At 39.8% G+C, this 22,178-nt stretch overlaps 1 long non-coding RNA gene across 1 annotated transcript; it reads left to right on the top strand.

Moving 5' to 3' along the window:
* Positions 1-5,473: 5,473 nt before the first annotated feature.
* Positions 5,474-9,838, top strand: LOC131705126 (uncharacterized). The gene is made up of 4 exons (XR_009310204.1): positions 5,474-5,724; positions 7,180-7,521; positions 8,619-8,766; positions 9,120-9,838. It is a non-coding gene; the product is annotated as an uncharacterized LOC131705126 (long non-coding RNA).
* The last annotated feature ends 12,340 nt before the right edge of the window (positions 9,839-22,178 follow it).

Here is a 22,178-nt window from a genome sequence, read left to right as displayed (position 1 = left end):
ATATTTCAATTTCATCTGTATACAAAATCAACTGCAAAGCAGTGGGTCTGACAGAGAACAGTGGGTGTGACTTGAAAAGCTCTCCGTCAACTATGTCGTACAAAAATCCATCCTTGCACTTCTGTGACCCGATGGCTATCATGGAGAGAATCCTTGAGTCAGTAAACAACTGTTCCAGACTCTGGAGTAAGGGTACGTAGTAAAAACATTTCTTTTTGATTGCAAGAACCCTTGAAATTCCACTTTTTACCCTGCATGCTGTGTGAGAAATTACTATTTCTTCAGGCTCGACCTGGCTGAATAGTTCCTGAATGGTGTGGTTCTGCATGTATGTAGTGGCAACTCTGAGAAAAGGATCTGTAAAATTGTCAAATGTTGCCATTGCCTCCGCTTGTAACTGCTCCATGCTCCCAGAATGCTTCTCGAACACCTTTTTCATTTGGTTCTTCAGGACGTCCACCAGTGAAGCTTGATATTGTTGCACCCCAGACACAATGTCATTGACACTCCTCTGAAAACAAAAAACAAAAACAAAACAGAAATCATTGAGAATTACGATGAATATATCACATTAGTTCAGTCACAACCCCCCCCCCCCCCCCCACCACACACACACACACACTTGACCACTTAAAACAGTGTTAAGTCTTCTAAAACTAAAAGTCCTCACTATTACTATAATATGGCCAAGCCTACATAATGCACAGAGGAATGACTGACTCAACATTAACCCCAGTTAATACAAACTCATGCTTATAAAAAAAATAAAAATACCTGTGAAAGACGGCATTTCTCCCGAATATTCAAGGCAAAGGCAGTTGCACGTCTGGTCAGATTCGCTTCACCTGATGCATGACACCCCTCCTGTATTGGCAGTTTTCAATTTTTTTAATATTTAAATACGCATATAGGAAATTTGAGTTGAATTTATCAAAGCACATCTTGATACTGTTAACCTAGCATCAGTTTTGTCATATTTCAAATTTTAAATAGTTTTAAATATTGGCAGTTTTAGACCAACACTGTAGCTAGTTAGCTTGCTACTGCTGAGATCACAAAGATGCACCTTTAATAGTAAAATAGCCAAACTTTTCTAGCTTAGTTATGTTCATCTTTTCTAAGCTGACAAACCATTGAAAGCAAAACTAAACAAAAGTGGTCGCGGAAAAGAGAAAAAATACCCTAACAGACTTACTGCAAAGCTTTACATTAATCAAGCCATATCCATTTATGTGATATTATTAGCTACAGTAGTTAGATAGCTAGCTACCTACCTACCATGTCTGTGTCTTGTGTCACCGAATCCGAATCCTGCTGCTCTGGGTCCTGCTGCTTGTCCCCAGCCGGTTTAACTGCGTCGCCGGTGGAATTTGATCCTCGTGTCTCTTCAAAGACAACAAATCCATGGGCGGGCTGATGAACAAGGTTTGTAGTCTGCGGGTCGTGTGTAGTGCAACCAGAAAAAATGGGTGTGTCAAAGTTCTCATGTCCGATTTGAGAAGGATCTCTGTCGGGTTGCTCAGTTAACTCTCGGTTAGTCTCTGTAGTCCCGCTTCTTGGTGGGCATCCAGTTGACAGATATAAGGCACGCGTACGTTTTATATGATAGTAAAAGGAGTTGAAAACCCTGTACTCTTCTGCGCAGCCATCGATACCACAAATGACACGAAAATCAGGACTGCGACCATGTGCTCTATTGCTGTGGTGGCTAAAAAGAGACTTTAAAGTCAGGGCCATAAATACAAAGTAAAACACCGCCAACTCATTGCAGCTGTCAAACGATTATCTAGCGCGTTGAGCCAAAAAATCTATCAGCTAGTTTGAAAGGAAAACTTCTTGAAGTGTCCCTAGGCACGGTATGTACTCTGCTGCGCACTGAAGTAAAATGACTTATTCTTGATCTCGCGCTGATCTATTTGGCTTATACCATCCGACACGAAGTGTGTGTGGGGGGGAGGGTAGTTAAGTAGCTAGAAATCAGTATAATGTATATATATATTATTTTTCAATTAAATTATCGTACTAAACTGTAAATAAAGATGGGAATCTACTTTTGAGTAGTTATTAAATCTCATGAAATACATCTCAGAGCAAACAAATGTTCAAATGTGATGTATTGATGAACCTCCTCACTACAGTAGTTTGAATTTTAGCTACCCACATTCTCACATGCGCAGTTGAAACTGCAGAGTCAGTCACTGAAAAAGTCGTTGGAACCGAGTGGACATAAGACGAAGTCAGAAGTGTTTGAGTGAAAGAGAAATAGTTACTGAACTTCAGTTTGCGTAAGCAATTAGGTATTTTATAGCTACTCATTTTTTAATTATTTTTAAATTTAGCTATTAGTTAAACTCAGCTAGCTAGCTACCACTATCAACCAGTCAAGGAGGTAACCTAACACTTTCTCCTCATCTAACTTTAGTCTTTCTGCCTAGAAAAGTCGGAGATGGGCACTTTCAAGAAGTTGGATGACACAACATTTACCATTTTAAAAGGTAAGATTTATTAGCTAGCGCTAACTGTAGTGCCCTGTGCAGTTAGCTAAATGAACACAGGCTTTGCTAACTCAGCTAACGTTGCTGTGTAACGTAGGCCTTTCATGTCTGGCGCACTGCACTTCCCATTCTGTCTCATTTTGTCTTTAACAATAAATATTAATCACAATACACATATTTTGACGTGGTATTTATTTGATCTCCCTTAAAGAACGACCATATAGAAAATATCACCAACTCAAGGATTTTGAAACAGGAAAAAATAATAAAAAAATACACTCAGATTTGAAAAAAACACATTTCAGTAAACTATAGTAATTGAAGAAATCACACCATGTGTAATTAACTTTTTATTTTGCTTGTTTATTTAATATATATTGATCTCAAAATACCGCGTCAGACAAAAATGGCTGCGGTGGCAGCTCGAAATGGCGTCAGCTACTGCTCCGTGGCCACGGTATAATATTTTTTAATCTTAATTCTGCAAGTCGTGCCTCAAATTTGAATTAGTTTTGCGTGTTCACTAAAAAGCAAATTGTCTAAACTTTTCCATCTGGTCCGCTCTTCTTTGTGGGTCATTTAGAAATGTGAAAAAATGAAAATTTGCTTCGTCACTTGGATATTTTTAAATCTAAACCAATCAGGGCCATCGTAAGTATTGACATGATTTGTTGTTTAAGGTGACAGTAAAATCATCATTAAATATTTAGCCAATTGGTTTGGCGGATTTTAAGATATGAGGGCGTTAATGTAGTAAACGTTTTGAAAATTTACATTACGCCGTTGAACCCTATGAAGGAGGACGGGCGGTGATGTCAGAAAATGGGCGGGGCTAACGGTGACACGCTTTTCTGTCATTATGGCTTCTAACATCGAAAATGTATTTTAAAAAAATAAACTCGCTGCATTGTCTTTTCTTTTCTGAACAGTACAATGCATTCTCGTTTATATAAACTGTTAATAGTTTGGTTTTGATATTTACTAAAGAGATCACGAGTCTTTAAAAAAATTCCAAATTTACATATTTCGTATGTCTGACTCGTCATTTGGTAATTATACCCGTGGTGATGCCTTCAAGTTAATCTAGCTATGTGCTTCTTATATATGACCTGTAGAGGTAGCATTAGGACTGCTAATCGTGTGTAGTTGTGCTAGCTAGTTGTGAGCAGGGCTACAGCTCTGAATTGGCGCCATCTAGTGTCATGTGTTCATTATGTCATTTTGTTATTACTTTATGTGTAGTTCAACTCTACTGTTTTGTACTAACAGCTGCAAACATTAGTGAAGGCTTGTTGCACACCCTCTCGCGTGATGATATAAGGGATCTTTTTCTGGGCCCTGAGCACTTTCTGAGGAGAAGTAGTATCTGGCAAATGATTCATCCTGAGGTAAGGCAGCAGTTTATCTAGGTACAACTCAAAGTAGATCCAGATCTTTGTATTTATATAGTAGCTCTTTTTTTCTTGTAAAGACTGGTCATCCTAGATTGGCTAATGTCTTAATGCCAGCCCAATGGTTGGCACAACAAAAATTGTATCTGGAGTTGGCAATTTCACAAATATGGCTTGGAATAGGACATGTGAAATATGACAAAACTAATGCTAGTTTAACAGTATCAAGATGTGCTTTGATAAATTCAACTCTAATTTCCTATATGCGTATTGTTGTGGACTTGATTCTTTAAATGTGCTTATAATACCCTGTAATTACTGGTGCATTGCCCCTTAGTAGGACATTTCATTTGAAATTTGTTAGATGCTTATGGACCTTAAAGGTAGTTTAATGTCAAAATGGATCCAAGTCCAAAACAAAAAGGTGTAAGAGCGAACCTGACGAAGCATATGCGAAAAGCATCGTTCGTTCCATTTTTTACTATGAAATTAAAAATCAAGATTTGTATCTAAGGTCGGTCGTGGTCATTCAAGTGGTGTGCGATATTCTTTTCAATTTTTTGGATAATGGATCCAAGTCCCTTGTCATCTGCTGTGTAGTCAAGTATAATCCTCAACCTCAAATTAATGGGAAAGATGTGCACTATACAATTGATGCACTATCCAATCCAAACATGATTTTATTTTTGTGCTCATCATTTCTATTCCTTTGGGGTTGACGTAGGTAGCTGGATCTACACAACTGAAGGCATGGGAATTGGACTTATTAGCATTGGATAAACTTTGAGGTCGGAAAGCATCTGACATGGATTCATGAGTGAAATGTCTCTTATACATGACTTTGACTTTACATACTCACAGGAGCAGGCCTCAAACTCCGGACACCCACAAAGTCTTAGTGATGGAAGATCTGCATCCCCTTCGAATGAGCCACCCCAAATGAACCTCCAAGGAGCCACCCCCCTGAAAGGAGCAACTCCCAAGAAACGAGCAACTCCCAAGAAAGTTTTACAGCTACCCAGCCCTGAGTATGTAATCTACACAGACACCGAGTTGGAGCAAGTTCGCAAGCATTACTTCGAAATGAAGCACATTGGGAGAAAGTGGGGCTGCATTCTGTCAAAGGAACTTCGCTGCAGACTGGTGAGAAATACCATGACCAACATGGTCTCCATCCTGAGGGCAACTGTTGAGGCTGAAGATGTCAGGTATCCTTCAAAAGAAGAAATCACTGCGATGGCTAAGAGACTTGTAGAATATTATCCCATGCTGCAAGACAAGCCTGGTGGCTCTAAACATTCATGGGTGAGTAGATAAATGACTGCTAGGAAAATGAAATTCCTGATGTTTTGTTAGTTGAGATACTTAAACTGTATTTCTTGATGTAAGGAGAGTATTGCTCTGTACCATTTCTCCACTCTTTTCTGGAAGTATATGCACTTATGCACACATGGATTAGAAAGCGTAGGATTAGTCTAAGCATGATTCTCGCAGCAATCTAGTCAAATCTAAATCCAATTGGAGGATGGATTTTTAGGGACGCATTATGTAATTATGACATAATATGCCATAGGTAACACTCTTCAGACAACTTTACAAGAGACTTCAGAATATAAGGTCTCCACAAAGGACACAGGGCCCAACACCTGAGAGGGGCCGTGGACTTAAAAGGCGGCACATAGATTTTGGAACCTCAAGTGAACAGGGTGATGGGACATCAACAGAAGAATATGACGCTGACTCAAGTGCATCAACTGTGATACTGGATGCCTCTCCTGCTAGAAGCAGCACACCAGAAAGGGCAACCGCCGAACTGCAGAATCTTTCTGACAAAATCGGTAAGTGCACCACTTATTGTCTTGAAGGAGAACTTCGAGAAAAATGTAAACTGTATTATTATTATTTGTTTATTTAGCAGACACCTTTATCCAAGGCGACTTACAGAGACTAGGGTGTGTGAACTATGCATCAGCTGCAGAGTCACTTACAACTACGTCTCACCTGAAAGACAGAGCACAAGGAGGTTAAGTGACTTGCTCAGGGTCACACAATGAGTCAGTGGCTGAGGTGGGATTTGAACCGGGGACCTTCTGGTTACAAGCCCTTTTCTTTAACCACTGGACCACACAGCCTCCTGTAGCCTTGGCATATTTAGGTGCCGTTGCCAAGGCAGTTACTGTAAGGTCTAATGTCTGAAAAACGTACTTCAGTGGATTTTCCGTTCCGCTAAACACCCACAACACTTGTAAGACAAAACAAAAATGGTCTAACGTTTCTATTACATTTCACAGCGTGATGTACTTTAAACAAACAACCAGTTTTTTTCAAATCTTAATAGTCCTTTTAATAATTATTTGTTGAGGAAACTAAAGACAGTGACGTATTCAACGAAGGGGCTTTGTTGCAAAAATATAAATCGCTTGGTGCGAGTCACCAAGCGTTTTGAGACGGACGCATCGGCATAAACATTTCAAAGTAACGAGGCATATAACACAAGTGGGGAGCCTGATAAGTAAGAAATGCACTTTATATTTTCGTAATATTAGGCCTTTAACTGACACAATGTTAGCTGAACTGACACAACTTAATGTATTAATTACATAATTGGCCTTCCTTTCATCTGGTCATTTTACTTTCTTATATTTAGTGATGCAGATTCAAAGTCTGATTTTTTATTTTTTTTTCCCCAATAATAATAATAAATGACCAGATGAACATATATCATAAATTAAAATGTTTTATTTTAATAATAAAGTATTACTTATGTTTCGGCTTCTGTTTCATTTATTAATGCGAAGGGGTGCTTTCTTTTTAGTATTCAAGCAGAACGGTCGTGCTGTTATAAGTCATTGACTGTTTGCATAAAGAGCATGTCACCGTGCCAGGGTTTCCATCTGCAGGAAGAAAACACATTTGATCCTAGTGTAAAAAATAGAAGAAAGTGGGGACATGAAATAAAACAAAAAAAGAAAAAGACACAGGGAGTCTAGCCCGTGTTGATTTAGGGGAAACATTTGCCTTAAATAAATAAACAAATGTTAATCCTACTGTCTCTGTGTTCACAATCTTTATATTTTTGTTCTAGATCTTTTAGCTCTGGGAATATCTAGACACTTAATCTTCTCCATATTTACTGTTGCTTAAAAAAAAAACCTGTCTGTATGTGTATTAGGGGGAGGGGCTCATGGCACTGCTTGCTTCTGAGTGCTCACTGTTAAAGAATCACCCGCGGCTGTGTGAACAATGCTTAAACACGCTCTATGGGGGACAATACCTCATCTTTCTCTTTCAAGACGAAAACAGATCTACAGACCAGGATAGCCAACTGGCTCAAGCAAGGCACTACAGAACCCTGCAGGAAGTGTACAAGAGACCGAAGACGAATAAAGACGCAGTTGCCCAACTGCTCGACTTGGAATTTGAGGCAAGAAGAGCATTCATCGATTCAGACACACTCAAGGACCAGGACAGGCCTGCCAAGATCATTGAAGCGTATCCATGCTTTAAAGACCTTAACCATGTCATTCATAAACACTTTCCCAGTCTCTGCACGGCATGTGTGCTCATCAGGCAGTGACAGTTGAGGCTGGCTGGGGTTGTCTGCTGTGCTTATTCTGGAGTTGATTAGGATGGGGGTGAGTGGGGGGAGGATTGGTTTGCCATCTGAGGCATGATGGTGTGTGAGTTGGACACAGAGAGACAGTGTGTATTTGTGTGTACCTTTGTGTTTGTGTGATCTGTCTAGTTGTCACAAGTGCCTCAATGTTCTATGCAATTTCATTCACTATTTTTGTGGTTTCAAGGGAGATAACTGTATTCATTGAAAGGCTAACACACTACTGAATAGGAAAATGTCTTTACTTAGCCTTCCAAAATCACTGTTAGTTTAGAGCACCATCGTGCACTGTAATACAACTTGAAGTTAAAGCGATGTTACACTCTATTTACATCTTATAGTTGTTTTGCACTTGGATTTGATATAGTCAACTACCTCAAGTAGTTTTTATGTGCGTACCTCGCTTCTTTCGATGTTTAGATGCAGCTTTTGGTCAGCTTGTGTTGCCCATTGAAGCCCATTCATTCCGTAAAGATATCACTCCAAACTCCAAACACTCGAATCAAGGCTATGTTACGCCAATGTTGCTTCTGAGTAATTTGTCCATTTTACTTTTTTGATTCGTTATTTATAAACCCACTTTTGAACATCATTTTATTGCAAGAAGTTCCAATCCAAATTTCAAGTTTTCCGGTTTCTCTCTAATAGCATTGCATGCCTGAGGCAACACATTGGACCGATTAGTGTCGACAGTGCGAGAGATCTACTTGCGCATTTGTCAGGAAATAAGTGATGTATTGAGTATGTTTAAAACAGAACAGAGCATTTTATTTGGAAACTAAAACGGACAGATTTTACGGTATGGTTGGCAAAGTATTTCAGAGTTGAGTTTTAGTGTTATGGACTTTTTTGAAATATGGCGTTTCCAACAGAAATTGAGATAATCTAAATATACGATCAATGCACGTAAAAACTGTCTAGGGTGGTGTACATTGAATACTAGTGCTAGACAACTATAAGATGTAAACAGACTGTAACATCCCTTTAATTAACCAAAAAGAGCTCTTGATTTTCATTTTTCCTACATGTGGAAGCCTCCTGTTTTACTCGTTTATTTTGTGAGTGGAGAAGACTATTGTGTCATTTTGTTTTCTTTGTGTACTGAATGATTTGCAGGTTCTCGGCGAACTTTGTAGGATTGTCAGCAAAGACAACACTGCTTACATTAAGGAGGTGAAGGAGCGCTGGGACACCTTCCAGAGCCAAGCGGTCTTTTACGGTATTATGAAAAAGATGATGAAGCCACCGATGACATTTAACACAGGTAAGATCTACATTTCCTTGCTTTTCATCTATGTAATACTGTTTTCGTCACATAATTCAGAGTAACATGTGAAGTGTATGACAATGCAGAGGAACAAGCCATCAACATGTTGAAGACCCTGCCAGCCATGTTCCCATCTGCAGTTGCTCCGCCCAAGAAGTTGGGACGAGAGAGTGAGGCCCTGCTTCATGTCCTGATGGTAAAATAATATCTCGACCCTTAGTGTGACATAGATTCCCAAACATCTGTCTTTAGCCTTGTGTTTTGTGATTATGTTTCAACACCCAGACTCTGTCCTGTTGTTATTTTCTCTTATACCTTCATTTTTTTGATCAATTCATTTTCCTGTTTAGCCCTCAGAGGATCCAAACACTTATCTTCAGAGGAGGCCCCTTTCCTGCCCTGTCCTGATTGTGGATAAAGAAAACTGCATGGTGGCAATCGGGACCACCCCAGTAGCAACCTTCCCCAAGAACCCTCTGCATGAGGGAGCCCTTTATTTGATGGTGTATTATTATGCCCTGCACATGACCTACCAAAAGTGCATTTCTACTCTGCTCTCAGTCCTTCAAACAGAGGTACTGCAAGATGAGATCCATGAGAGGGACACAACTTCGTCCTACAGGAAAGCCATGGCTGAGTGGAAGAAGTGTATTGGAGAGTAGGTTTGTCTTCAAAGCGCTTGCTTTATGTGCCATTGTTCTGAGTTTGTTGGCTGATCTGGTATGAGAAGATGTATCTCCGTTTATAGATGTTACTAAATAAGGCCTACTTCATTTAAGTTTTTTTTATTTTTTAACTCAAGGACGCTATCCTCCTTTCTCCATTGGATTTTGCCCTTATGAGCGTCTCTCTCACCCCAGACTGACTAATCTACCGTAGCCTGCCTATGGCAAGCCGTTTTAAAATTTAATCCTTATTTGCTGATATCAACAATTCAGTTCTTGATGTCAACAATTCAATTCTTGATATAAAAAATTCAATTCTTGATATCAGTATTTGCTGTACATTCTTGTTATCAAGAATTGAATTGTTGATATCAAGAATTGAATTGTTGATATCAACAGTTCATGCAAGCTGTTTTAACATTTATTCCTTAATTGCTGATATCAGCAATTCAATTCTGGATATCAATAATTGAATTGTGGATATCAAGAATTGAATTGTTGATATCAAGAATTCAATTCTGGATATCAACAATTCAGTTCTTGCTATCAAAATATGTGCACCTATTTCTGATATCAACAATTGAATTGTTGATATCAAAAATTCAATTCTTGATATCAAGAATTGAATTGCTGATATCAGCAATTAATGATTAAATGTTAAAACGGCTTGCCATACCTGCCTACCTCATTCCATTCAGACAAACCTCACTTCGGACTCTTTGCTGACGTGAGCGTGGAAGTACCTACTGTACCATCAAAAGAGTAGCTGCTGCACTAAACACTCTTAATGAGAATATTATCGGGGCATATTATCGTTCTATCGCCCAGCCCTCCTTAATGTAAAAAAAAGTAGTTTGAGACTCTTGCCAAACATTGTCTGTTGAATCATTGAATAAATGACCATCTGGGGGAATTCAGTGTTGTTGGGTTGTCATTTATAGAAAAGGATAAGTCTTAGGTCATTCTTGCTTTAAGTGGTACAGTCTTATTGTGAGCCTTTTGTGCTTATTTTTGTTCATTATGTAGCCTTGTTTTGAGACATTTTTCCAAATATTGAGAGGAATGAATTTTGGAAATAAGAGCAAATTGTTTCTTCTAAGGGGTTTTGTTCAATTATAGAATTACTTCACTAATCTGTCCTTGCTTAAATCTAGACAAAATTGCTTGATATTGATCCCTTTTCACGTGTTTTAAGATTTTAGGGTTTTCTTGTAAACTAGACATTTTGTCTTATTTTAAGGAAACTTACCAAGTTAAATTATCTTACTGCAGTGCAGTTTTTTGAGACTGATTTTTTGCAGTGCTCTGATAGCTACACCCGAAGCAAAGTTATTTGCACGCAGATATACAAATATCATGGATGAAGAGAATAATTCCAACATAATGCAATGGTACCTGTATGAGCTGATATTGTTAGACTACAGTCGTCTAAGCTCTTCAGGCAGCAAGCAAGAGTGAGGATTCAGACGAGGATAGCCACCAGTTTGTTTTAGCAGCAGTCAGTGGATAAACCCGCCCGCAATTCTCTGTGATTGGTTGAAAATATGAACGTTGACTGTTCAGTAATTTGCACAGCGCTGCACAGCTGCTTTTTAATGCTATTGGTCATTCAACCTTCCCTTTAGTCACATCAATTGCCATTGCACTGTTATAAGTTAGATATGATAGTAACACAGCAGCCTGCATGAAAATACAATATTCTGTTACAGGTGCAGCGATGCTCCAGGAGAAAAAAAACAGGACAAAATGAGCATCCCAAAAAAGGTTTTGGGGTGGGACCCGTGTTCCAAAAGTGGGACTGTCCCATCCAAAATGGGATGTCTGGACACCTTATCCATTAGGTGGCTAGTGTACCCTTTCTTTTATAAAAAAATGATGACACTTTTTTATGGAGCTTGAAACAGTACTACAGAAAACAGAGGTGTCACTTTAGAAGTACTCCCAGCGGTTCAAAACCCCTGCTGTAGACTATACAACTACCCATGGTATAGCCTCGAACTTCGACTGCTTAAGTCTACCTGCCTCAAGTTTGAGCGCAAGTGGAGGTTGTCCGGACTAACGGTTTACAGAGAGCTCTGGACAGATCATCTCAGTGGCTACAAGCGTGCACTCGCTGCTGCCAGGGTGAAAAACTTCTCAGAAATCATATCCATGGGAAATGGTAAACCCAATATTCTCTTTAAAACCATTGACCAAATCCTGCATCTAGCCGCTGATAAATCCATCTCCCATTCATCCTCCTCTCTTACCTGTCATGATTTCTCCTCTTTCTTTCAGAACAAAATCGACACAATTCTATGCTCTCCTACCACAAAAGTATAGTATTTGACCACCTTGACTCCCCTCCATTTGCCCCTCCTGCTCTCTCCTCCTCTCCTCTCTCAATTACTGATATCTCCAGCATATTGCTGAAATCAACTACTGCCACGTGCCCCTTGGACCAAATCTTGTCCTTCTCTGTGCCTCTGATTTTGCTCCTTCCATTATGCACACTCTCAACCTGTCTCTGGACTCAGGCTTGGTTCCCACTGCCCTCAAGATTGCCCGAGTAACACTGGTGCTCAAAAAACCCTCCCTTGACCGGGCTGTCTTATCTAATTTCCGACCTATATCCAATCTTCTCCTTTTTTTTTGCTATGCTCTACCATGCATAAACATTACTTTGTTTGGCTTTTGCTGCACTGTAACTATGTTTTTGCCTTAGTACAGTAATCCTTTATGAGGAGTATGAACATAAAATAGACTATAGATGTAGAGTAGAAAAAAAGTGGAAAACACAATTAAGAAATCAAGACACCATCAAACTCCCCACAGTGTAAGATGCTTTGGATAAAGACGTCTGCTAAATAATTCGCCTTTTCTGTACGGAACAAAATACAGTTCCAGCAGTATACTTCTTTTAATTGACAGCTACCAGTAAGCCAAGGATACTTTTCATAATTAGAATTTTGGAAGTGGCGAGTATATCACTTTCCTTCCTGTGTCAGTTTGGGTATTTGTGGTGTATGGCTCCATTTTTTCTGAGAAAGTTCTTCTTGAAAATTGATTCGTAACCAAATTGACTACAATGTCTCCGTTGTCTTATGACATTTTTTTTTGTTTTGTAATTTGTAAGAAACAATTCGATATTTTACTTCAAAGTTCTCAATATAATTCTCAGTAACGGTTTCTATAAAAAGCATTATCGCACAAAATTCAATTATTCTTACACCCTTACCCTAGCATGTATAGCATCAGATTGTTCATCTCATTCTGTGTATAAAATTAACAGAAATGGAATATACAGAATGGGGTCCTGAACCATTCTCTGTGTCTACTTGGTTTCTGGTCACAAACTCCCCCACTGACAAAGAATGCTTTTAAAAAGAGTCGTAAACTAAATAATGGACAAGTGGTTTATCTTCACCATCGCTGAATGAATCCTTTGGCGCTGGCAGTTCTGAACCTTGAAGAAAGCAATAGGAAAATATGCTGGAATCATGTGAGAATCTATGGTCTGAAGACTTGCTGAGAAGACCATGTTCTGAGAAGGCTAAAATCAGCTTTGAAGAGTGCCCAAGCTCTTAGCTCTACGAGAAACTGAACCAGTAAAGGGGACACTGCCTTGATCTGAAAGCGGGTCTTTGTTTCCGTGAAAATGAACTGAAGCATAACCAGCAGCTGGGTCTAAGGTCATGTACTAGCCATACAGAAGAAATGCAACGAGAACACTTCTATGAACTACATAACTCTTCAACTGCAACGCATTCTCTGAACTGACTTACATCTGATCAACGCCACTGTTTCCAGTTGGAAAGCTCCCGACAAGTCGAAGATAATGCTGCAAAACTACTGGAAATCAACAAGCTGATCTCCATTTGAAAATAACTTTGTTTATTGCGAGCCAACGCAATACAATGCGTACTTCAAGCAAAGTACTGTCTTCTTTCGTTGCAACTTCAGATCCAGAGAGAGAAGCTGCAGTGTACATCACCAAAGAAGACTGACTTATTTGTTGAAAATTTTAAATATTTTATGACTGTAGCTAACGCTATCAAGTTAGTGGATAAATTGTTCTAGGAACAGAATATAACTTCCTGTTTTAGAGTGTGTAAGAAATGTTTGTTTGTTGACATGTGCAACTCAAAGGAATGCAGAGAATTTGATTATTTCTGAGTTAATTTGAATATATAACCAATTGAGGTTGATAACATATTATTAGTTTGGTACATCACATCTAAACTAAATTAACACAGTAAAACAAATTTGCTAAATTAGGTACCGGAATGTTGGATTCCGTTCTGAATGGGAAGTTGAATTAATTCTCGATTAATTCTCGATTACAATGAGAAACGAGTATTGGCAATACTAATGCAAAGTAGACACTTTGTGTGATCAGCCATAATTAATATTAGTATATTAACCATGTATGCTAATAATGTTGTGGTTGTTGTAAGAAGTCAATGAACTATATACTGTTCATGCATATCTCTAACCAATCGCCTTTCCTTTCTGTAACATTAGATTAGTTGTGCACCCTTTTCATTATTAAATAAAATATTGTTTTATATTTCTGACACATTGTGTGAATGTCGATTTATTGTTAAGGGAATCCGAGCTCTAAATGATCCCGAAATTAAATAAGGTATATCTTATTTCTTACATTTTGATGTCCCTGAGTGAGCGACTAGAGACTCATTTATATTTAAATAAATTGTATACCTAATTCACTACGCATGTTTATGTCCCATCTCTGCTCATTAATGATTGAACAGCTGTAAAACCAGGGCTGATCTTTGACTTTCCCATTGGTTAACACCAGAACCGTCACGGTTATACTCATACCTAAAACCGCCACCGGCAGTCATTATGACTGTTACATTTTAAACAACATCAATATTAATAATGAAAAACAAACTATATCGGATACGACTGTATGGAGAGATCTGTGTGGAGAGACCTGTGTGGTTTAGAAGAAAGGTAGTTTGTAAACCTTTTTTGTTTGGGCTTGTAAAGTTTTTTTTTTTTTTTTTAATCGGTAAATAGTTTAGCCGTCCGATATTAATTAGAACTGAAAGAAAAAAAAAGTTTAGTTAGTACATGTGAGACTTAGGTTTTTTGTTTTATTTTTTGTAATTAATGAAAGTGCATGAAACTTCTTAAAAAGTACAGTTTTGTGTCTGGATCTGCTTAAAAAGGACTATCGAACTTTTAAAAATAGAGAAATCCTTCACTATATATATATATAAATAATTGAGAGGAACGGTAGTTCCTCGCGCCAAGATATCAGCGAGAACTGCCAGAGACTCTGTACAGCAAGGATAGTTTACGTGTTATCAGGGTACTGGCGCAGCAAAAGTAAATCAGCCAAAAGCACCATTTCACTTTTAGTTTGCAGTTTTCAACACTCTTAAGTGAAATGTAGAAAAGTCAATACCTGTCAAAATGTAATTTTTTTCCAGATTTTTGCAGACCCCAGGCACTTTTATCCACACATATGTATATTACAGGACAGCCGAGTTTAATGACAATTACATAAGAAAGAACATAAGAAAGTTTACAAACAAAAGGAGGCCATTCAGCCCATCTTGCTTGTTTGGTTGTTAGTAGCTTATTGATCCCAGAATCTCATCAAGCAGCTTCTTGAAGGATCCCAGGGTGTCAGCTTCAACAATATTACTGGGGAGTTGGTTCCAGACCCTCACAATTCTCTGTGTAAAAAAGTGCCTCCTATTTTCTGTTCTAAATGCTCCATTTGTGACCCCTTTTCTTTTTTCAGGTCAAAAAAGTCCCCTGGGTCGACACTGTCTATACCTTTTAGGATTTTCAATGCTAGAATCAGATCACCGCGTAGTCTTCTTTGTTCAAGACCGAATAGATTCAATTCCTGTCTGCATACAATATGCCTTTTAAACCCGGGATAATTCTGGTTGCTCTTCTTTGCACTCATTCTAGAGCAGCAATATCCATTTTGTAATGAGTTAACCAGAACTGAACACAATATTCTAGGTGAGGTCTTACTAATGCATTGTAAAGTTTTAACATTACTTCCCTTGATTTAAATTCAACACTTGTATATTATTATTATTATTATTATTTATTTCTTAGCAGACGCCCTTATCCAGGGCGACTTACAATTGTTACAAGATATCACATTATACATTATTTCACATTATACAGATATCACATTATTTTTACATACAATTACCCATTTATACAGTTGGGTTTTTACTGGAGCAATCTAGGTAAAGTACCTTGCTCAAGGGTACAACAGCAGTGTCCCCCACTGGGGATTGAACCCACAACCCTCCGGTCAAGAGTCCAGAGCCCTAACCACTACTCCACACTGCTGCCCCAGTATATATATATATATATATACTTAGAGAAGCTCAGTTAAGAGTATCGACAATAAACAAAAAGGATGCCTTGTACAAAACCAAAATACCAACAATCGTATTCCCCTTGTTCTTACATATGACCAAAAAAGTACAACACATCATACAAAGAAATTTAAGCATTCTTCAAGATGATCCTTCTACAGCTCCTTTTTTCAATAACCCTCCTCTAATGTCATACAGAAGAGACAAAAATCTAAGAGAGCATCTGGTCCACAGTAACATTCGACCCAATCTGGACAGTCTTAAGGGTACGTTTCCATGCAATAGGTCACGTGGTGCAACTTGTAAATACATTCACAGCAACACAGTAGTTAAGGGAGCAAAATCCTCATTTACTATCCATGATACTTTTACTTGCATTAGTAAAGGAATAGTATATTGCATTGGCTGCATCAAATGTAACAAGCTATATATTGGTGAAACAAAACGACGCTTGGCTGATCGCTTCGTGGAACATCATCTGAGAAGTATACGAATTAACACCCCTACCTTTCCTGTCGCCAAACATTTTTAATTGTTTTGTATATTTTTGTTTGATGTGCAGTACAAAATAAAACAAACAGTAATTCTAAATTAATTTGCATATATATTGCAGCTAAGGCATGCAAAGTTAGACTGTAAAAATGGTGAGCCAACTCCAGGACCACGATATATCCGAATCCGCAGTATAGCGAGAGGCAACATAACGAGGCGTCGGTGTATACGACGAATAAAACCAAATATACATAATGAAAAGGATGTAATGAACCAAGTTTATTATAAAAAAAGGTACTTGACAACAATGAAATAACAGAGGATTGGCAATACACAACGATGTGTATTGCGCAGTTAAATAACCACAGGGTTCAGTCCTGAAATAATAGACACAGTATTTAAACACACACAAAACACAAACACGAACACAAGTCCAGAGTGAGTGCTGCAGTGCAAGTGGTGAAATCCAATTTATTTAGTGAGCATGAGTGCAGTGAAGTCCGGGTTGGGTGCTGGTCTTAAGCGACAGCTCCCGGATGTGTTAGCCGTCTATACAAGACAAACAGTACAATTACACGGCAAACAAAACAAACACGAAACACTCACGGTACATATACAGCCCTTCAGCGGTTTGTCCGTAACCATAACAAAGGAAGAGTTCACATCGTCACATCCCCTTTTATACCATCAAACAATCAAACAATTGTACATAATGTAATAGCCAGTATCAAGCTATAATTTCATCCTCAGGGAGATCAAAAAGGGTAATGCAGACCCTAAATACTCTCCCTTCTTTTCAGTACTCTCCCGCTGTTCCTGTGTTGTTCAGGAAGGTTAGGAGCCTGCACTCTTCATCGTAAGAAATGCCCCAGAAAATTCATGAAATCACGAATTTCACGGAAATCGTGTATTTGACTGCCTATCATGAAAAATATGCATTTTATTTTCCTTACAGTATTTTACATTATTGTACTTTTCACCTCCCCTGTACTTTTATCAAGTAGAAGCAGTGCTACAGCAGCTGTACACAGACTGGCTCAATGCCATGTATTTGGTTACTACGGCAAGAGGGTCAAACAAATATCGGCTTCATGATTGGTGAATTCCTCATACTGTACAATGACATTTCTACATACCACTAATGTACAGTGTGTATAAAGAAAAATACAAAATCCCTCCTAAACCCTCCCCCCCCTCCTCCTCCCTCCTCTATCTCCTCTGATGACTTTGCCTCTTTCTTCTCTTCTGAAATCTCAGATATCCGCAAACTCTTTAACACCTCTCCCTCCCCCGCACCCCCTCCTGCTCCAACCCCTACACCCACTGCATCCCCTACTAAATCACCCTCCTTCTCCACCTTCTATACCCTCTCAGACTCTGACCTCTCCTCCCTGCTCCAGGGTAACAAACCCACCACGTGTGCCCTGGACCCTCTCCCCACTCACCTCTTTCAAGCTGCTGCTCCTGCTCTACTTCCCTTCATCTCCTCCCTTCTCAACACCTCTCTCCTTTCTGGTCTCTTTCCCTCTGCCTTCAAATAAGCCTCTATCAGTCCCCTCCTCAAAAAACCTACCCTCGACCCCACCTCCCTCCAGAGCCTCCATCCTGTCTCCCTCCTACCCTTCCTCTCCAAAACCTTTGAGCGGGCTGTACACCGCCAGCTCTCTACTTTCCTGTCCAACCATTCTCTGCTCGACCCTCTCCTCTGACTTCCGCTCTGCTCACTCCACTGAAACCGCCCTCCTGTCTGTCACCAACTCACTAAACTCTGCCCGAGCTGCCTCTCTCTCCTCTGCCCTAATTCTCCTCGACCTCTCTGCTGCCTTTGACACTGTCGATCACTATTCTACTATCCTCTCTCTCTGACCTGGGAATCTCTGGCACTGCTCTGGCCTGGCCTGGTTCTCCTGCCTCTCCAACTGCTATCTCCTCCTGGATGCACTCGCATCACCTCAAACTCAACCTCTCTAAATCTGACCTCCTTTTCTTTCCCTCCTCCTCCTCCCCCTTCTCTGATCTCTCTATCTCTCTTCCTCTGGAATCTACCACACTCTCTCCCTCATCCTCAGCTAAGAACCTCGGAGTCACCCTGGACCCCTGTCTCTCTTATTCCCAGCACATCTCCACTCTGGCACGCACTTTCCGATTCTTCCTGAGCAACATACGAAGAATCCGACCCTTCCTCACCAACTACGCCACCCAGCTCCTGGTCCAGGCCTTGGTACTCTCCCGCCTAGACTACTGCAACTCCCTCCTGGCTGGCCTCCCTGCGTCTGCCACCCGTCCGCTCCAGCTCATCCAGAACTCCGCTGCTTGCCTGGTGTTCTCTCTGCCTCACTTTTCCCACGCAACTCCACTGCTCCGCTCACTCCTCTGGCTCCCGATCACCGCTCGCATCCAGTTCAAGACTCTTGTACTAGCCTACAGATGCCTTGACCAGACTGCACCCAGCTACCTCCAGACCCTCATCTCTCCCTACACCCCCACTCGACCTCTCCGCTCCTCCTGCACTAGAAGACTGGCTCTACCTCCTTTACGCTCCCCTGCCTCCAGAGCCCGCTCCTTCTCCACCCTCGCCCCGCAGTGGTAGAATCACCTTCCTACAGATGTCAGGACTGCCCAGTCCCTGACCACCTTCCGGCGCCTCCTCAAGACTCACCTCTTCAGACAGCACTTGTAGAACTCCTCTGTTTTTCCCCCTGGACACTTATCACTCTTTCTTATATGCGCTTTACTTGCTCTTATCTGCCCCCTATTTTACTGCATTTAATCCTGTACTTTACAGTACTGTAATCTGTCAAGTGTTATTTAATCTGTAGTATTTTGTATTTAATTATATCCTGATGCAACTATCACTGACACTGTTATCTGTTCTGTTATTGAATCGTATTTTATCATACTTGTACTTGCTAGAACCAAAGTCATTGTATTTATCTTGCTCTTAATTGTATTATTACTTGTACTGTGATTCTTGAAATGTATTTGTTTACGACTGTAAGTCGCCCTGGATAAGGGCATCTGCTAAGAAATAAATAATAATAATAATAATAATAATAATAATAATAATAATAATAATAATAATAATAATAATAAAAGCTTTGGTTTTGTCATTTCAGGTTTGCAGTTAACATTTCTCCTGTGTTTAATATTTTGGGATTAGAGGCAGCAAAATAGGCTATAAATAACACAATCATTTTAATTGATGTGTTGACATAAGATTTACAAAAACTAGAAAATGTTGCTGAATTTGTCATTCATGGTTTTTAAAAAAAAGTATTTTGTCTGCTTGTTACTTTTTTTTGCAGCCAACACAGACCATTTTAAACGTCTTGTTTACAGCATTGCACAGGGGAGGGCATTGCACAGCGGAGCGCATTGCACAGAGGAGCGCATTGCACAGGGGAGCACATTGCACAGCGGAGCGCATTGCACAGGGGAGCGCATTGCACAGGGGAGCGCATTGCACAGCGGAGCGCATTGCACAGGGGAGCGCATTGCACAGGGGAGCGCATTGCACAGCGGAGCGCATTGCACAGGGGAGCGCATTGCACAGCGGAGCGCATTGCACAGGGGAGCGCATTGCACAGCGGAGCGCATTGCACAGGGGAGCGCATTGCACAGGGGAGCGCATTGCACATGGGTGCGGATTGCACAGCGGAGCGCATTGCACAGCAGAGCACATTTTGGCTGTGCTAACGTGGCCTTAACTTGCCAAGTGTCATGATACATACTGGGCAATTTTAAGGCCAGCATAAACTTGCTGCTATGGCCTGAATGCCGTCGCAAACGCTTGATAAATGCCCCCCTTAGTGTTCTACAGACAAACTCAATGCAAGTTCAAAGCCAGGTAAAGGCAAATATATAGAACAATTATAGTAATTCAACGTTGGAGCTAAAGAACCCAGGACCACTTAGTATTATTGCACACACCCTAAAATAGTAAGGGAAATGCAAAAAAATAAATCTACTACTACTCTTAAAGTTCATCAGGTATATGTGAGGCATCTTTTAATGTCAAGTGCCCACTGGTACTGTGTCATACCGCCATCCAAGGCTCATTCTGATGATATCTTCTGAATCGGGACATTTCATGCACACGTCTCTACAGGTTTGTATAGCCCTGTTGTCTTTTCTTCAAGCCCTCCTTCACCTGCTGCATATCCATAGAAAACTATACGAAACTAAGCATTTTTTATTTTCCTATTTTTTGTGTTATTCCCACTTGTCGGAAATTAATTCATACTTCAGATTTTCCCATTGTTGTTTCATTGAGAATTTTCTGGATGTTTTCTGAAATATTTCATTAAATTACTTTATTTAATTGATGCTGTAATGTGTATCACTCTCTAATGTGACAGAAAACTGAATCAGTGTATTGTATTTTTGTTCATGTTATACCTCACTGTTTATTGTCCAGAAGCCAAAAGCAGAGTCCTCCCAGCAGATGAGGCAAGACACTCATACAGCAACTCATGTGTTGAATACCAGCTGCTGTATTCCACATTTTCAAAAGAATTTTAAATTATATAAAACCACACTGGAAACAACAGAATACAAGAGAGTTGTTTTTTATGTTTGCTTTCCCCACATGGGCATCAAGGCCCTTTGTACTTAAAAAAAAAGACTACATACGTATTACCATAGTGTATTGCATTATTTTCATTCTTTACCTTTGCTGTTTCTGAATTAGTTCAATGTAAACCCCTGAAGGACCTTAACAAAACTAACAATCTCACTGTTTCCTTAAAGGGGAAAAAAGTATAACACTGCAAAAAATACTACCCTCAAAACAAAGTTATCTTTTTCATGATAAAAAAAAAATATATAATCTTTGCTGTTTTTTAACCAGTGTTGATCTGACAAGAAACAAAACATATAGGTAAACACATTTTTTGATTTCTCTACCTGCTATAAATGCTGAGCTTATGTTAGTTGATTAGTTCTTCATCCCAATGTCATCTGTGTCTCATATAAAAATCCAGTTAATTCAAATTCAGGCTGCACAGTCGAACCTGGTCAGACTGCAACAGGGCTGACAAACTTCATGTCTGCCATGGAGATAACCAGGCCTTTTGAAGGTGGAAATTAGTTTTCAGAAGCTGTACTGCACGCTTGATTGATTCCGTCTCAGAAGTCATATGACTTAATGTTTTCTGCCTGGGCTGCCACTGTCATACAAACATGACCTGATAACATATTGTCAGAAAAGCTCCAGAGAGCTAGCAGCAATCTAACATCTCTCTAGTGAGTGAGAAGCTCCATCAGAAATGTGAATATGTTAGGAGTTCTCCCACCCCCTGTCTCTTTCCTGTTAAGGAGGTTAACCTGTTCATTGCTAACGGCAGAGGAGATTAGAGTTTAGAGTAGGTTAGTGGCTACACTGATCTGTGATCATATAGACTTACAATCATTACGTAAGCCAGAGCCCGCTCCTTTTCCACCCTGGCCCCTTAGTGGTTGAACGACCTACCCATGGATATCAGGACTGCTCAGTCCCTGACCACTTTCCGGTGCCTCCTCAAGACACACCTGTTCAGACAGCATCTGTTAACCTCATAACTCTCAACTATACTGGACTATATGGCACCCAATTGTACCAGCACTTGCATCATCTTGTACTTGTACTTAACTGCTCCACACTATGCTGTATTTTCTTATTTTCTGTATTCTGTATTTGATTTTACTCTTAAAGGTATCCATATTCACGTTTTTTGAAATTGCTCTTATTTGAAATCATTTTAAGCATACCTAGAACCGCCATGAGCCTGACGGCTGTATTAAAAACAATACAATTATAATAATGAAAGGGCAAACAATCCGATTTAAGTCGTAGTTTTATCCAGCCATGTCACATAAAGCATCTGCACAACCGACATAATGTAAATAAGTGGGC

This window comes from Acipenser ruthenus, chromosome 2 (genome assembly GCF_902713425.1).
Source record: "Acipenser ruthenus chromosome 2, fAciRut3.2 maternal haplotype, whole genome shotgun sequence".
In the NCBI taxonomy this organism is placed as follows: domain Eukaryota; kingdom Metazoa; phylum Chordata; class Actinopteri; order Acipenseriformes; family Acipenseridae; genus Acipenser; species Acipenser ruthenus.
The sequence above is the reverse complement of the archived record's forward strand: the minus strand, read 5'-3'. Positions and strand labels throughout refer to the sequence as shown.